General features: G+C 53.4%; 1 protein-coding gene across 21 annotated transcripts in view; it reads right to left on the bottom strand.

Annotated features, from left to right (window-relative positions):
* Positions 1 to 13808, bottom strand: part of EPB41 (erythrocyte membrane protein band 4.1) — an 84027-nt gene extending 70219 nt beyond the window's left edge. For 20 of the 21 annotated variants that reach the window (XM_065650475.1, XM_065650453.1, XM_065650457.1 and 17 more), the window contains exon 1: positions 13732 to 13780. The gene's annotated coding sequence lies outside the window, so the exon portion shown is untranslated. Of the gene's footprint in view, positions 1 to 13731 lie in introns of all 21 variants that reach the window. The other variant, XM_065650474.1, reaches the window with a different exon arrangement.
* Between the last annotated feature and the right edge of the window lie 68 nt (positions 13809 to 13876).

Below are 13876 nucleotides of genomic sequence, written 5' to 3'. Positions count from 1 at the left end.
GTTTCCAGCACTTACCCATTTTTCACTCCTTAGCAGTCCTAGTAAAAAAAAGACACAACTAAAAATAGAGGAGCACGCTCACACAGTGCTCGACTCCCTGCCCCTCGTTAATAAATTCCAGGAGACACTGCTGGAAACCTCCGTGCTCAGGCAGCAACAGGAGGATCAAGCCCTCGTGCCAGTCTCCCAAACCAAACCCAGCCAGCTTGGCCAGGGACGCAGCTGTCACTTCAGTGGGGGACAAGCTCAGCTACGCAACCTTTGTCAAAATAAACCCCAAAATAACAGATAGTACCACCTGGGGACCAGCACTAAGGTGGGGAGGCAGAAGAGCCGTGCCCTGAACAAAGGATGTTGGTGGCTGATTTACTCCTTGCAGGGATGAGTAGCCAAAGTGCAGTGAGGAGAGGCTCTGGCTTATTTAAATTACACCAGGTAGGTCTACTTTGCACTGTAGCTTCTCCACGCCGGTTAGGCGAAGCTCTCACCAAAGGATGCTCAAGTGCAGAACTGAATCCATACTGTTATGGTCCCAATCCAGCCAAAGATTATGTTCCCTTGGCCTCAAAATACTCGAAATGCAATTTGGTTTAGGGAAGGAAAGTTTCAGGATCAGGGTTTATTTAGGACTAGTGTGTACCTAGCAGTAAGTTAGAGCCAGGTACTCTGGTCTGTCCTAACGTACCCCTTGTAACTTGCCTGGCAGCAAACTCATAGAATCACAGAATCATTTTGGTTGGAAGACATCCTCAAGATCATAGAGCCCAACCATAACCTAACCCTGGCACTAACCCATGTCCCTAAGAACCTCGTCTAAACGCCTTTTAAACTACTCCAGGGATGGTGACTCCACCACTGCCCTGGGCAGCCTGTTCCAATGCCCAACAGCCCTTTCCATGAAGAATTTTTTCCTAATATCCAATCTAAACCTCCCCTGGCACTAGACGACAGTTCACTGTTGTGAGCGAGACCTGCAAATCCGTGAGGGACACCTGGCAAGACCTAACATTTAATTAATTAAGACTTTACCTATGGAAAGCAAACACAACTTCTAAACAGAGCCTGGGCTACCTTATTTCTTGCAGAAATTTGAGTCAAAGCTCCACACCACCTTGTCCAGAGCTGTTTCCCTGCCTGCTGTCTCCTTGGACCTTGCAGGGTTTGTCTTAAGCTCCTAACTGGATCAGACTTATCACCCCAAGTCCTTTCTACAGATGATCCCCCAACCTAACACAGCACAGCCACACTCTGCTGAGAGAGGCATTTCTGCAGGTGCGCCACCATTAATTGCTGTAGATATCACAAATATAAAATAAAAAAAAAATAAAAAAAAAAAAAAGAAAAGAAGAGACTTCTCAGCTTGGTTGAAATGCAGTATATTAACCTTTGAAACTGGCAGTCATGGATACCCGCTTCAAAAAGATTAATATCAATCGGACAAAATCCCAGAGGAGGGCATCACACTGCCACCGGTTTTTCTGGAGCTTTACAAAATAAGGCATTTTGAGGCTTTATTTAAGGTCCTATTTTTCTATGCTCATTTTATAAAGAAAACCCAAAGCGGTTCAGATTTCTAGGCAGAATCCAAGGAAAGGAGAGGGGGGAAAATCAGGAGCTGTAGAGGAAAGCTGTGGGCAAGGATGGAGAGATGGGGGGAGGACAGAAATCAAGCTTCATGTGAACTCTTGCCATTGTCAGTTAATTGCCAAGAGTTGTCCTCTCTGAAAAAGGTTTGTTACTGAAACAAATATTAGTTCAGTGTGTCCTGCAGGTCCACAGAGCTGCAGGTTAACATGGTGCACACGGTGAATCTTTTGAGCAAGAGACGCAGCACCAGCTTCAAGATGCTCACTAGCAGGATCTTAGCCCTGCATTCACCGCAGCCAGCATCAGAAAGAAGCTAATAATCATTAAGCTGCCATCTTTTATTTCTAATTATTTGTCTCCACAGTGGGGCTCCTCCAACCACCAAGCAAAAGGGAAGCAAAGTCTCAAAGGAGTGGCTGTTTTGAAAAAGGTTTGCAGCTGCCACCGCATGAATGGCTCTCCAAGAACAGCAGCAACTGCTCTGAACTGCCCACCGAGCAGCAGGAAAGCATCTCTGTTTAGCCTGTTTTTCAATATTGGTTTTTAGGTCAACTAAAACAGCTTTTCTTATGCAACAAGAGACGCAGAAAGCTCACTTGCTTTTGAGTCTTTTTGCTTTCATTTAATGAGACGGTAATTCAGAAGGCAGCGCTGCTATTTTAAACACCACAATGAGAACTATTTCACTGCCTTACAAAGCACTGAAGTGAAACTGCTGAGCTAAGCCAACCCTAGAACTTGACACCGTGTCAGATTCTGGTGGTCTCTGCTGAAGGAGTGAGACAAGCAAAAGGGTATCTCCTGATTTCCAGGAGAGGTTCAAAGCAGAAAATCTCACTGAAAGACAGAAAAGCAGGAGACGTGATTTATTTTTCCTCTTTGAGCTACATGTGAATAAGAATTAAGGGGAGACCCAAGTTCACAACACAACTGCTGTTCAACAGCTTTGCAAAGCAACACCCCACGGTGACCCACGAATTATGGGATGGAAAGAAACAATTTCATGTACAGGTAAACTTTAAGATCCGGACATGCGGCTTCCAGCATCAGCAGTGCCAACATGTGGACAGACAGCCCAGCAGCAGCCCGTTAACACACACACAGCGCTCACCACCTCCTTTCCATAAATACAGCTCCGAACATTTTTTTCAGCCAGCACACTTGACTTCACTTTGGATTTCTTGACGGGCTTCAAATAATGGCAACATATGTGCATCTTAGCGTGAAGGTCAAGAGCACAACCTCAAACATCACAGGCTCCTCTTGCTGCACTTGCATCTTCAGCATTTTTCTTCATGGTTTCTGCCCTCCAGATCCACACAGCACATCCCTTCGTGGAACCTGCTCATGTGTTACTTTTAAGACTGATGTCCAACACTCTTACCAGGCCAGGAGAGGAGATTCACTTACTACAGCTCCTATGCATTTTATGTTTACCCAAGAGATAAGCTGGGCTTAAAGATGGGAAGGCAACCCAAGCCTGCTGATTCTTCTGCTTGGTGAAGGTCAGGGCTGTCCCTGATCCAGTGAAACTGAACCACACGACCTTTGTCTTTGCCATCGCTAACAAGGTACCACTTTAGCTTTCTTGTTTGCTGGCCAAGATTAAGACCAAATATTCAGCAAGCAGCAAACTTCATCTCATATAAGGGTCAGAATTCCAAAAGCCTCTAATAAGCAGGAGCACTGAAACGCGACTCTCTGCCCTCTGTACAGTACTTGGGAGACTACAGACAGCTCATACAGACAAAAGTCGCAGCGAGACAGCTCTGGGGAGACTGTCTGAGGACAGACTTTTGAGCAGGGCCTGTTGCGATAGGACAAGGGGTGATGGTTTCAAACTAAAGGAGGGAGATTCATTCTGGACACGAGGAAGAAATTGTTGGCCCTGAGGGTGGTGAGAGCCTGGCCCAGGTTGGCCAGAGAGGTGGTGGCTGAACCATCCCTGGAGACACCCCAGGCCAGGCTGGACGGGGCTCTGAGCGACCTGAGCTGGTGCAGATGTCCCTGCTCACGGCAGGCGGGGCACTGCGGGAGCTGGGAAGGGCCCTTCCACCCAAACTATTCCATGATTCTATGAAACCAGGGGTTGTTCAGGTTACCAGCTTCCAGTAATTCACCCTTGACCAGAGCCTTGTCACGCAGCGATCACCAGATGGGTGACTGTTCTGAGGGCCTGCTCAAGCACGAAGGAGGAAGATCCTGCTGCTCGTCACCGGTCCAGGTGCCGCTGCACTGGTAGATGTGCCTCTCGCTAACCCTCTCCCACAGCCACGCCAGCAAACACTTGCATTTTGCTCCAAATCCAAGCTGCCAACCTGCATTTCTTGCAGCTACATCTGCACAGAGGAGTTTTATTCTGCATTGAAATGCCTGCTGGGTGTTTGGTGAGGATGAGCGCTCAGCACCTCTGATTAAGGCACCTTCTCTAGTTAATTAAAGAGCCTTCTTTTAGAGGCTTGGTAGCAAGAAAGAACAGCTCATTCAGAACAGGAGACAGCTGTTCAGCTTACAAATATAGTGCTTCACTTCTGTCTAAGAACAACAGGTTTGTGCTTGGATTTGATTCATCTCTCCCGCCCTCCCGTGAGGCATCACATAAAAATGCCGAGTTTGAGAATAAAGCAATTTGCTCCCAGCACCTTCCTCTGCTTTCCCTTCATGTCGTACATCAGTGACTGGCAGCACATTGAGCAGAGCTGCTTTAAATACGCCCAGTCCTTCCTGTTACTGGGAGAGGAGAGATATTACTAGAATGGACAGCAAAGGGGAAAGCTTAGTGGGAAGACACTTAAAATTTAAAAAACAAAAGTAAATTAAAAACTCCTGAAGTTCCCAGAGGGAGCCACCTCAATGCAAAGGCACCCCGCACCCTGAGAACCAGCTTTACCAAGCAGAGTCCCCTCCCTTCCCTCCACCCTGAGCACACAAACCTTATTTTGACAGTTTTTAACACACAAACGGCCCCTCACAGCCACGCTCAGGGACCGGCACCAACCCTCTGCTGGGAAACCACCAGAACCCCCCCCACCAGGACGATTTTCCCCCCATGCAAAGCAGGATCTCTGCAAACACAAGCTGGAAACATCGGTGCCTGCCGCAATTCTCCAAGCTCAACACACGCTTCCCCTCCTCTCCTGCCAGAAGGGCCTCAGGCTCCTCCGTGCCCTGCAAAGCCCCACTGATCTGCAGGTTTGTGAAGGGGAAACCAGCCCAGCACTGGGCTCAGGCACTCAGAGCATCCCTTACACAATCACGGCACCAATTTACCACCAACAGCTGCCAGGGGGAACCTGGGGAGCAGCAGGGACTATTGCTTTCCATGACCAAAACCATTTTCCCTTCCATTTGCTCACTTGCTGGCCCTCAATGTGCTTTTATCGCCTGGTCCGCGCTTTGCAGCCCAAGCTCGCAAGAAAAAAAACTACTGCCAGAGGCTTTTGCGTGTTGTAAACTTGGCCTGGAAATTGCTGTATGAAGTGTTTTTCAATATCCAAAATCTTCACACACACACACACAAGATAAATCCCATAGTTTTATAACAATCAATACTCCAGAGTTTAAGACAGAATAAACAAGTCAGTTCGTTATTTAAGTCCATTATTTAAGTTCAGCTGTTTCCCATCATTGACCTAATGAAGCAGGTACTTACCCAGAGATGAGCCAGCCGGGCAAACCATGCAGGCAAAGCACCAAAATTCATCATGGGGCAGTGTATAGAAGAGAAAGGAGAAGAGACGCTGATTAATAAGCAGTTCCAGCTAAGCATGAAAAACCCCTCGACCCACAAAAAGCCAAGTGCTCACATCTGTATTTCACACGAGCGCCACAAGAGTTCACATAAGCGAACTGGGGTGCCTGACCCTTCCCAGAACCGAAGGTGGAACCGGACGCTCACGTTGAGCCGCTTCTTAGAAATGTAAACACCGAGAGGGGAAGGAAGAAAAAAAAAAAAAAAAAAAAAAAACCCCAAACTTTAACCCAACATTACGCTGATAACGCAGCGAGCAGTGACGCAGGTGTCCTGGGCACAGCCGGGCTGGGGAAGCGGTGATCGCAGTGCAAACACTGCAAACTGTCCCTGTGCGCTTGTCCGTCTGTCTGTACAGCTCCTCCAGCTTTACATAACTTCTTGTGCAAACCTCTGTGGGGGATGGATGCAGCTCAGCACCTCCAGCCCCAACCGAGCCCTCTAGTGGGCTTTAAAAACTCGACAAAACACTCAGAGACTTAATTTAATTAACGCTCTGCCAGAGGCCGCTCAACTCTAACCCTCTCAACAAAAGGATCATTAACTAAATGGAGAGATTCAAGGGAGCAACTGTGCTCTCAGCTCCCACGGGGACGTGCCAGGTCCCAAAATCCAGCCACATGTCGGATCCAGGGACCTGCTCGACACAAGTGCACAATCAAGCGTTCATGGCACATCGGGAAAGTCCAGCACAGTGTTGGGCTCCTCTACAGCCACACGGGAGAGAGGGACACAAGCCCATACCCATCTTTTGGGATGCCCCGCAATGATGACAGTCCCAGCTGTCACCTCCAGCAAGACCGACACCCTGAACTGCTGAACCAGGAGAGGATCCAGCTGGAGCACTGGTTGTTTGTAAGCGTTACTATCCACTGATGTCAAGAGCCTGGCAAGCAGGTGAAGGACGGCTCTCCATTCAAGAGGCAGCCTCGGTCCCTCAACCCAAGGCTGGGAAAACATCTCCATCCCACCCCACACCAACCAGCAGGGAAGGTTTTCCTCGCTTAGGAGAGTGGAATGTACATTGGCAGATGAATTTACAGCACCCAGGGCGCAGGCCGGGAAGGTATAGTCAAGGTAAAGCCTTTACAGTCAAAATTCCCAGCCCGTGAGCATCACCCTGATGGAGATGTGGGGCTGCCCTTTGCAGGTGGCTCCTGAAAAGCCACCTCCAGCTCCTGAGCCACACTGACGATCCAGAGCACCATGGCTGCAAGGAGCACATCCACGAGACTCATTAGCATGGTGAACACGAGCAGAAGAGCTTAATTACAGGGCAGGGATGGTTCCCTCTGGGTCCGGGTGCCAAGCTGCCCCACGGGACAGACATTCCTCGACACAGCCCGCAGCAAGCGCAGCCTTTGCCTGCGCCACGTGCAGAGCCTGCGGTCAGCAGGATCCTGGTTGGGGCTCTGATCAGCTGCAGAGCCTCAGCTCACAACTATGAGAACCCAAAACAGCAAAGACTTTACGTGCTGTTTGCAAAAAAAGCTCCTCTGGGTCAGCAGCAGCCTGCACAGGTCTCTCTGGAGGTGCTACTGCAGCCCATCCATAGGTGCTGGAGCCCACATTTTGGTGCTATTTGTGACCACCCCGATCTCTTCGGCAGCTTCTGAAGCTCAAATCCCATCTCTAGCTGTGGTGTTCACCAGGGCAGAGACCACAGCAGCTGCTGATGGGGCATGCTCATACCCCAGAGGCTGCCTCAACCTGGGGCAGAGCTTTTGGGGAGGCCGGGAGATGCTTTTATCTCCCCAGAGGGACCTCAGCCCCGCAAGGCACCAGCCAAGCCTGTGGCAGCCCTTCTGTGTTTGGGTTTCTATGCTGGAAAGCATTCCCAGATGTCCCCATTTTCAATAAGTGCCTTTTGCCCCGTCCTCTCCCTGTGGCTTTTCAGGATGGAGCTGACATTCACTGAGGCCTCCTCGCCTGAAGATACAGAACAACCATTCCCAGAGCTGATGAGGCTGTCCTGCTTTGACCCAGGGCAGTTTTTGGCAGACACAGAACACGCAGCTCTCTCTACATTCATCTCCCGCAATAAATCCAAAGAGCTCCCGCCTCCCCAGCCCAGGCAAGAACACAGATGGTCACGGAGATTAAAACACACAGAGAATTAACCGCCTCATGCAAATGAGCTTCTCCATCCAGCCCAGCGCTGCCTCGTGGTTTGAGGTGCAGCGCTTGGATGTGACCACCACGGTTTGCTCAGCTCTGATAACAGCCCTGTATCGACCCAAACAGGGAGCCAGAAAGCCAACAAGTTTGCAGGCAGTTTGTAGGGGAGGGCAAGACGCAAACTGCCAGAGCCAGAACCGCGTCTGCCTCCTGCTACAGCGGTAGGAAAGAAAACAGTGACGCTAAGAAGCCTGGACAACAGCACAGACCAAGTCTGCACTCAATAACCTGTGTTTTTCCACCAAAAGGCAGCTTGGGTGGACCAAACAGCGCTGCAACCCCAGCGTGAGCCACCTGCGACTCTGTGATCGCCGCTCGCGAGGGACCGGTCAGTGAGGGAAACTCACATCAGCCCTGCGGCCAGTCCTGGAAGGAGCATCTTGGCACCTGGTTGAAGCCCAGGATTTGTCAGCACATGGGGAAGGATCCAACCATCTCATGGGGATGAGCCACCTTCTCAAAAAAGACAACCTCCAGGCTGCCTCCCAGCGAGGAACTGCACCCCAAACCCACCAGCATGTTAGCATCACCAGTGACAGCTTTAAACCTTATTTGATTTTTAATCAAAAACCAGGGAAAAAGTCTAAAAGGAATAGACTTCTTCAGCTCAGCCACATCTCAGCTGCCAGTCAGTATTTTTAAGGGGTAGGTTTCAAGCTACGCGATGACACAGACAACCGCGTTTGCTGTGAAAAGCCTCCGCTCCGCACCCAAGCAGCACTGGCCAGGTGTGACAGCCCGCGCGAGGCTCCTCCAGCCGCAGGTTCACCCAGGCCAATCCCGACTGAATGGAAGAGGTTCAGCTCCACATCACAACATCGACACAGACGGAGAAAGTCACATTCCAGCCCAACGTGGCTCCAGGCCGGGCTGGCATCCGCCCTCTATTGTTCCCGTGCTCAGCGTTCAAGCTCGTGCAGATGCATGGAGGTGACTCGGTGTTTGATAGAGACCCTCGATGCAGAGAAAGAGCTCCCCCCAAGTTTTTATGTGCCTACAAGTGCTGTACCCCACCTCCAAGGGTTTTTGGAGAACAGGTATAGAAAGGCAAGCCCTTCAATGCTGGTGCTGTTTGGCAAGTGGCTAAACCATCGCTGCAATCAGGGGAGATCAACCAGGCAGGGATCAGCTCACAGAGATCACATACAGGATGATAAAAGCTGTAATGCATCGGCTGCAGTAACACCCTGGCTATGATGATGCTTGAAGGCACCAGTCCACCCACACTGAGCAGAACTCAGCAACACCACAGGGTTCTCCAGGCTGTACACAAGCTCAGAGCTTCCCTGCATCTCCCACCCTGTTGCTGAGATGTTTGCAACACCTCCAAGATGGTTTAAATACCACTGAGGTTGGAATTTGGCTGCTCCAAAGACTCCCAGCCTCACACCCCTTGCTCAAACCCAGCTCAGGTCAAGCATGGCCAGATGTAATTACTGACATGAAAGGAGCTGGAAAGTGCCTCTAATAAGGGGGCGGATTTGTGCCGCTGGGCCAGGGCTCCTGCTCCTCTCCAGGCTGCCAAAACCTGCCTCACATCAACCGGACTGGCCAGAACTTCACTTCCTGCCTCACTACCAGACCTGCCTTTCTCAGGGACAGCAGGTTTCCCAGTCACCTGTTTTTGAACTGGAGTGGAGAATATTTTAACAGGATTGACTCGTTTAATTGAACAGCACACGTGAGGCTGTCAGGGACCACCTGGCCTCTGGGAAGTGTTTTGGGGTGTAGGACCTACCCTTGCTCTTCCATTTGCTCACTCCAAAGCCTTTTGCCAACCCAAATAAAGCCTCAGCATCCTCCTGGGTGCATTTTCACAGCTGCCTTCAAATCCCCAAGCTGCAGGAAGGAGCAGCAGACAACTCCAGCCAAGAGGTGCAGCAAAATAAGCCAACCAAGCTTCCTTCCAGCCTCTCCTCCTAAAATCTGCAAGCGAGAGGCAGCTTTAAAGCCTTCCCGGAGCAGCAGGTTCAGGCTCCCGCGAGGCTCAGACAGCACAAAGCCATTTGGACCCAGTGTTTCTGTCCTTGGGAGCGCAGATGGTGTTGGCGTGAGCTGCACCCTGCGCCTGCACGCTTGATATTTCATCATTTTCTCAGAGGGCATCAATAGGGGACTAGAGACAAACCATGCTAATTGGATAGACGAGGAGTCCTCTGCAGCCCTACAAAGCTGTGAGCAGCTGCTCAAAACCCCTTGTGAACCATAAAAATAGCTTAATCTAAGGAGCAGGCGTGGATTAAACACCACAAATGCCCTTTTCTCTCTGCAAAGTGCATTCTTCCCCCATTGCGGTCCCAAAACAAAAACCAGACCAGCAGATCAAACCAGGAAATTCAGCAAACTTTGAGCACCAACAATAGCAGGAGGATTTTCCAGACTTTCGAGCTTGTTTTGCAAGTCCCGGATTATGTAAAGCGCTGGTGTGCCATTGTCAGGGAAGCCGCACTGGCCGCTCGGCGCCGGAGCCAGCTGGCACTGCACTGCCCGCACCGGCACAGCTCTTGTGCAACACCGCAAATTCCTTCCCAGGCACCTTCCACTGCAGCTATTATTGCCTTTTGTCTTACACCTAATTATTATGTGATTAATCATCTTCCCAGGGGCTGGGTTTGTTTTCCAGGCTACCATCCGTTGGGGACTAAACCAGCTGCCCTGGAAGAAGATTCTCCTCTGTGCCTGAGCTGCTGCCGTGGCTGCACCCAGCAAAGCGTCCCATGGCTTAACTAATTCTTGGCTTTTCTGCCCATTGAGTTACGCCAGGGGGGTGAACCAGTTATCACTGCACACACATCCTCTGGGAAAACTATATGAGAGGCTGGATCATTCTGCATTTAGCACCCAGCTGGAAAAACCCTATCGGCAGCCTCAGGGCAGGCGGGATGGGAGCCAGTGGCCCCTGGCAATAGCCTCGCACATGGTCCCAGTGCATTTGCCTAATTAAGACCTAACGAAGTGCGGAGATGTATTGTGGAGCTGGCAGGGGAGCAGATGTGCCCCCTGAAACTGGATGCTGCCGGGGGGGAGCCAGCGGCCTCTGTCTCTGTGGTGAATCAGCAGGAAAAGCTCAGGCTGGGATGCTCAGCCCTGCGAATTCGAGATCCCAGGGAAAGAAAAATGCTCTGATCATCAGCAGCCTCTAGTGGGGAGAAGTGACTCGGACAGACCCCGGAACACACAGCCCCACCCCGAGCCCACCCTGGCTGTCCCCAGGGACCCCGAGAGCAATGAACCAAATACCAATGGCCTCGGCGGAGCATCTGGGGTGGGAGACGGTGCAGAGGGATTGTCCCCATGCACCAGCCACGGTCCCACACCTGGGATAAGCATGGACAACCAGCAGCAGCACCTCCTTGCAAAGCCCAACTCGGAGCCTCGCACAAATCACTGGGTGAAGGAAAAAAAAAAAAAAATTAATAAGAGGGACAACCAAATCATCCAAGTCCTTCCTGGGCAGCTCATTCAAAAAGAAATCTCTGGGCTGGTGTTGGGCGAGTCCATCCCCCCCACCAGAATTACACCCTGGGCAGCTCCCACACCTCCAACCCGCAGCATCCAGCACGGCCAAGAGCCAATTTGGACCCCAAACTTCCAGCCCCTGCAGCCCTGAGCCTCTTCCCACAGCTGGGGACACACACAAAGGTAAAACGCTGCTCAGCACCGACAGGACGACATCTGCCCTCCAGGGTCTGCAGCCCACATCCTCCCCACGGAAGGGCTGCAAACGGAGCTCGGAATAAGCTTCGTTATATATTAAATCAGTGACATAGCTTCAGAGTACGGCTGACGCTTTGCTTACCCTCCGAGCGATCTTCACCCACCGGCGGCTCGGAAAGACCACGCGGTGCAGAGATGCGGCTGCAGGCGATTCCAGCGGCTGCCGGGCTGCGTGCCGGGAGGACAGAGCCACGCCAGGGCAGCGCCGCAGATGAGCAGGCACTTTCTCTCCTCGGCAGGGTTTCAAACCCTCTCCAGAAGGCCTGAAGTTTCTCCTCAGCACGAGGCAAAGCCAAGTGAAGGGACGGGGGACAGGCCCCCGCCACCCGCAAAACAGCTTGAGCGCAAACACGGGGAAGCAGTCTGATGCACAGGGGAACTTTTCGCTGCCCCTGACTTGCCGTTACCATTGCGACACGCAGAAGCGGCATGTGCCCAGCTTTGGGCGAGATACAGAAGGGGCTGCCAGTGCCACAACAAGCTCGGGGAGGCCCACATCTACACACACCTGACACTCTGAGAGCTGCGCACCTGGAGGGACACACAACGCTTCACGAGTTTCAGCTGCCTCCTTTCGGGGACAGGCACCAGCTGCATCATGTTTAGCACAAGCAGGGCAATGGCTGCGAGGGAAGGGTTAAGCCGAACAAGGAACCTCGGCCCCATGTCACCCCAAGCTCTGGCGCAGGTGCAAGTTACTCCCACTGATTAACCAGGTTACTTGGGCAGAAAAGATGCGGAGGGGAGCGAGTGCTATCAGCAGCTCCCTCGGATCATTAAAGCCTCAGGAAGGCAGCAGCACAGGGAGGGGGAGAGTTTTGGGGTGCACCTTCAAGAACCCACCTTGCTCCTGCACCCCAGGGCAGCTCCTCTCCCGTGGGGCAGCACAGATCCCCTTGCACCATCAGCCTCCCCATCTTCACTCTGGCTCACCCACTGCTGGGTGGTGACAGAGCACAGGTGGGGGTGCCAGGGGGTGTCAGAGCACCCCACGCCGAACCACAGCCCCACACACCTCTGCACAGCCACTTGGCATCAGCCCCTGCCCGCCTGAGCCAGCAGCCTTGGCAGTGACCCCACCGCAGACCCACAGCGGGCCCCCTGGATGACAGGGCACCCCAACACCCGCTCCTGCAGAGCAAATGTTGATTTTTCCCATGCAGTGTAAGTCAATCCTCAGGCGAGGAGGCGGCTGCTGGCAGTGCCCAGCCAAGGCACACCCCTCCATTGCAACACAGCCCTAAAGATAGCCGCTGGCCCCTGCCACACTGTCCCGTCACCTCGGCCAGTGGCTCAGACCCCGCCGAGCCCACCAGGAAGCAGGGAAGGCAGAAGCCCCCATGGCACGGACCAGAGAGCAGGTTCACTGACCCCTCATGAGGGTGAAATCCAGGAAGGGAAGAAGTTGCAGGAACCACTGGGGACAACGAGTCACGCCGCACACTGCTCTGGTTGCAACATCAGCACCAAGCACCCCCGTGTAAAAGGGGATGTGGGGAGACGAATCCCCCACAGCTGCGTGGGGCAAACAGCACGGAAAGTCACTAGCAAGGTTTTAGTGCCGCTCAGCTGAGCGCAGTATCGATCCGCACCGGGATAGGTATCAACGGGAGGAGGAGGCTCCCAGTGCTCCACAGCTTTGGGAACCGTCTTGGGGGGTGCAGACGGTGTCTTGGAGAGAGGAGAAAGAGCACGGCCCCCCCAAACCCTCCGGCTGCGCTGCAGCTCCGGCACAACCCAGCAAGCACCAAACACCTCCGGGAAATCAAAGCCAGATGCCAATGCGGGAGGTGCCGCTGCCGTGACCACGGGGTACAGGGGGAACCCTGAGCCTGCACACGCCTTTTCCCCTGCGCTGCACCAGCAAGAACGACACTGCGTGGGGAAACACCCCATGGGGCACCCCAACCCCAGAGCACCCCACATCCCCCCTTCTGCCCCATACACTTCCTGACCCCACTGCGGGTACTCCCTGGTCTCCCTCATTTCTCCATAACCCCCCCACCCCACACCTCACCCCTGTGGGTCCCCCACACCCAGACAGATCCCCCAAAACCCCAGAGCACCCTGCAGCACCTCACATCTCGCTCGACCTCTACGGCCCCCCCCGGGCCCAGATCACCCCACACCCAGCCTGATTCTGTGGACCCCCCCACAGCACCCCTCATAATCCCCCCCACCCCATAACCAGCCTGACCCCCATGTGTCCCCAGAGCACCCCAAATCCTCCTATATCCCCCCCAGCCCACAACCGGACTGACGCCCTTTTTGGGAGCCCCAAAACCCCCCCATATCCTCCCCAACCCCATAACCCCTCTGACCCCAGTGCAGCCCCCCGGGGTGCCCCAGGCCGCCCCGCGCCTCTCCCCACCCCACAACCGGCCTGACCCCGCTGTGACCCTCCCAAGCTCTCCTGCGACCTCTCCACCCCACAACCACCCCAGACCCCCCTTCAGCCCCCCCACGGCTGCCCCGAACCCCCGGTCCCCCCCACTCACCCGGGCCGGGGCCGCTGCGCACCGCGCTGCCTCCACCTGCACCGCGGGCCCCGCCCCTCGTGACGTCACGCGCCCCGCCAGCCGCGCCCACTGGCTGCTGCCACCGCCCGTCAGCGCCGCGGAGGGGGCGGGGCCGGCGGCGGCG

The sequence above is a fragment of the Caloenas nicobarica genome, chromosome 23 (genome assembly GCF_036013445.1).
Source record: "Caloenas nicobarica isolate bCalNic1 chromosome 23, bCalNic1.hap1, whole genome shotgun sequence".
Classification (NCBI taxonomy): Eukaryota; Metazoa; Chordata; class Aves; order Columbiformes; family Columbidae; genus Caloenas; species Caloenas nicobarica.
The sequence above is the reverse complement of the archived record's forward strand: the minus strand, read 5'-3'. Positions and strand labels throughout refer to the sequence as shown.